This window comes from Triticum aestivum, chromosome 3D (genome assembly GCF_018294505.1).
Source record: "Triticum aestivum cultivar Chinese Spring chromosome 3D, IWGSC CS RefSeq v2.1, whole genome shotgun sequence".
Taxonomy (NCBI): Eukaryota; Viridiplantae; Streptophyta; class Magnoliopsida; order Poales; family Poaceae; genus Triticum; species Triticum aestivum.
This window is the reverse complement of record NC_057802.1, coordinates 453,937,656-453,941,663: the sequence shown is the minus strand read 5'-3', so window position 1 is coordinate 453,941,663 and position 4,008 is coordinate 453,937,656.

The following is a 4,008-nucleotide window of genomic DNA, read 5'->3' as shown; positions in this document are numbered from 1 at the left end:
GTGCCCGCTCCGCCTCCCTGTCCCTCCGGTCCCGCCGCCGGCGAGCGGCGCCGCCGCCCCGACCGGATCCCGCCGTCCCTGTCCGTCGGCGACCACCCTCCTCAGCTCCGGCCGCCATCCCCGACGTCTCCAGCGAGCATCTCCAGCCCCGCCTCGGTTCCCGTGCAACCCTAGATCTGAGGTTGACCCCCTCGTTTTTCTTTTAAGTCCCGAAAATCTTGCATTATGTTAGCATGTTCATCGCATCATAACTATATGTCCATAGCTCCGTTGTGTGCGTGTGATATATCGAAATGTTCATCATGAGATGCTCTTCATTTTGTTCCATTGTGCCATGCTTGTTTGAGATAAACTTGATGCCCAAATCATTGTTGCAAGAGTGCTATATGCTGTTAACTGCTGTCTGTTTACAGAACTTGGTGATTTGTCTTTTTCATTGCATTTTGTGTGTGCATCCTATGAGCATGAGCTCTATATGAGTTTTGAACTGCATCATGCCATCTTTACATTGGTGCTTGTCTTGTATTTTTTTTGATCTATGTGGTGACTAGCACAAGCATGCAAAGTAGCCTCCATGATGTTGCTGATTTCTCTGACTTAGTGATTTCTGCTAAGTCTGAGTCTGTTATGTTGTGATGCCATGTAAACCTGCTGCTACAAGTCATTCTATGCATGATATGGAGATGTTCACTAAGGATGTTTTGTTATACATGTTATGCTCTATCCATCCATACTCTTGGTTGCATTTATAGCCTGCTGTACCTTGTCGTAATCTTACTCTCAAATTGCTAAATAATGTTGCCGTCAGCCTGTTAACATGAAGTTCAGTGACATGTGTTTTGCTAGTGATCCATGCACCCTATGACTGTGATATTGCCATGCTTAGTTTCATATTTGTGCCATCTTACTGCTGGTTACCTTGTCATGCCATGTATTGCTCTGTGGTGAGTGGTTCAGGCTCACCAACATGCCTACTTATCGTTGTTTCTGCCATGTCCTGTTATTTTCACCAAGTCTGAATCTGTCATATTACTTGCTATGTTTACATGGGTGCCATCATATCTTCTGTGCCTTTTTAGCTCATGGTCAGTAAGGGACTTTTGTTCTATGCAATTAGTAGATTCATGCCATGCCTTTGGTTGCCATGATCAGTTCTTGTAGCATGTTGTTTGATAGATCTAAACTTTGCAACCTGATGTTATTTCTGCCATGTCCTGGAATTCTGCTAAGTCAGTGAAACTGTTATTATGTGCAATCTTGCCATGTCCTTTTGAGCATGATCTAGTGATTTCTGGAGATAGCTCAGTGTTCATGTTTTGTAATGCTTTACCTATGCATCATGTCCATGCCTTTTGTTTTCATGTTGAGTTGCTGTAGCATATTTTTTTGGTGCTTGCTAGATGCCTAGTTGCTGTTTTGGACAGATTGTTGTTATATCTTGTTTAGAGTATATGTGTTGCACCGTTGCTCCGTTTTGAGCATGCTCCATATGAAAATTGCTTAGTTTTGCTTGTAGTTTCATGTTACCTTGTTGCATCCTTGTTTTGAGTGTGTTTGCTTGATGTTTGAATGCATTTTGCATCAATGCCATGTTTCACTTGTTTTGCTCATATCTTCTAGGCCGTAGCTCCGAATCTAATGAACTTTATATGTAACTTGACTAGAATTTCGTGTAGATCATCTTGGTGCGTCTTAACTTGCTGTTTAACAACTTGAACATAAGGTTTATTCAGATCTGGACCAATTTCGAAATTTGCATATGAGGACTTACCGGATTTGTTCTATGTTGTTTCCGGCGTCATTTAAACTTGCTTTGATGTGTTGTTCTTGTATGCATCATCTCTTGCCATGAGTAGCTTCATATAGCCTGGTCATGCATCATACTTGGTTGAGCATCATGCCTTGTTCATGTGTGGTGTGTTTACCATGTTGTGTGTTTCTTCTCGATAGTTCCCGTTTCGTTGCGATCGTGAGGATTTGTTCGTCTATGCTTGGTTCGTCTTCGTGGCTTCATCTTCTTCATGGACTCGTTCTTCTTCCTAGCGGGATTTCAGGCAAGAGTTTTGATCGTTACCCTGGATCTCACTACTATAATTGCTATGCTAGTTGCTTCGTTCTATCGCTTTGCCGCGCTACCTATCACTTGCTCTTCAAGCCTCCCAAAATGCCATGAACCTCTAACCTTTGCCATCCTTCCTAGCAAACCGTTGTTTGGCTATGTTACCGCTTTGCTCAGCCCCTCTTATAGTGTTGCTAGTTGCAGGTGAAGATGAAGATTGCTCCATGTTGGAGTATGTTTATGTTGGGATATCACAATATCTCTTATTTAATTAATGCATCTATATACTTGGTAAAGGGTGGAAGGCTCGGCCTTATGCCTGGTGTTTTGTTCCACTCTTGCCGCCCTAGTTCTTGTCATACCGGTGTTATGTTCCTTGATTTTGTGTCCCTTACGCGGTTGGGTGATTGATGGGACCCCCTTGACAGTTCGCTTTGAATAAAACTCTTCCAGCAAGGCCCAACCTTGGTTTTACATTTGCCTCACCTAGCCTATTTCCCTTGGGAGTCACGCATCCCGAGGGTCATCTTTATTTTTACCCCCCCGGGCCAGTGCTTGTCTAAGTGCTGGTCCAAACCGAGCGATGTCCGGCGCCCCTGGACAACTAGGGTCTATGCCAACCCGACGTCTGGCTCATCCGGTGTGTCCTGCGAACGAGATACGTGCGACTCCTATCGGGATTGTCGACACATCGGGCGGCTTTGCTGGTCTTGTTTTACCATTGTCGAAATGTCTTGTAACCGGGATTCCGAGACTGATCGGGTCTTCCCGGGAGAAGGAATATCCTTCGTTGACCGTGAGAGCTTATAATGGGCTAAGTTGGGACACCCCTGCAGGGTATAAACTTTCGAAAGCCGTGCCCGCGGTTATGTGGCAGATGGGAATTTGTTAATATCCGGTTGTAGAGAACTTGACACTTGACTTAATTAAAACGCATCAACCGCGGGTGTAGCCGTGATGGTCTCTTCTCGGCGGAGTCCGGGAAGTGAACACGGTTTCTGGGTTATGTTTGACGTAAGTAGGAGTTCAGGATCACTTCTTGATCATTACTAGTTCACGACCGTTCCGTTGCTTCTCTTCTCGCTCTTATTTGCGTAAGTTAGCCACCATACATTGCTTAGTCGCTGCTGCAGCCTCACCACTTATCCTTTCCATACCCAATAAGCTTTGCTAGTCTTGATACCCATGGTAATGGGATTGCTGAGTCCTCGTGGCTCACAGATTACTACAACACCAGTTGCAGGTACAGGTTATGCGATGATCATGACGTGAGAGCGATGTTACTTGTTTTGGGAGTTCTTCTTCTGCTTCTTCGATCAGGGGATAGGTTCCAGGTCGGCAGCCTGGGCTAGCAGGGTGGAAGTCGTTTGAGCTTCTGTTTGTATTTCATCCGTAGTCGGATGTTGATCTTATGTATGATGCATTGTTGTATTCTTGCGGCATTTGTATGCCTTGTATGTATCCCCATCTATTATGTAATGTTGATGTAATGATATCCACCTTGCTAAAGCGTCTTCAAGATGCACTTCTATCCTTGGTGGGACCTTCGAGTTCCTTTAGGATAGGGTCGCATCTTGGGCGTGACAACGCTTCAGAAGTTTTAACTGGTTTTGCTTGGAAGTTCTGACATGAGAACATAAGGTTTTCCATGTTGCTTCGGTGGCTCCGACTGGAATGTTGGAGCTCCGGTTGAACATGGGTTTGAAAATCTAACTATATTTGGATGTTTCGGTGGCTCCGAGTGGAAGTGCTTTGGTAACACCGAATGGAATTGGGCTAGGTAGATATAGTGGAAATAGCAAAAGGCTCATTTTGCATCCTTGTGCCCTTTTGATAGTATCGCATGCCTATGGACTCAATGTGATCTTGGATCACTAAAATGAAAATGTAGAATCCTTTGACCTGTCCAACACTTGTCTTTAAGCATTTTTAGGGGTCACCTTCCATTC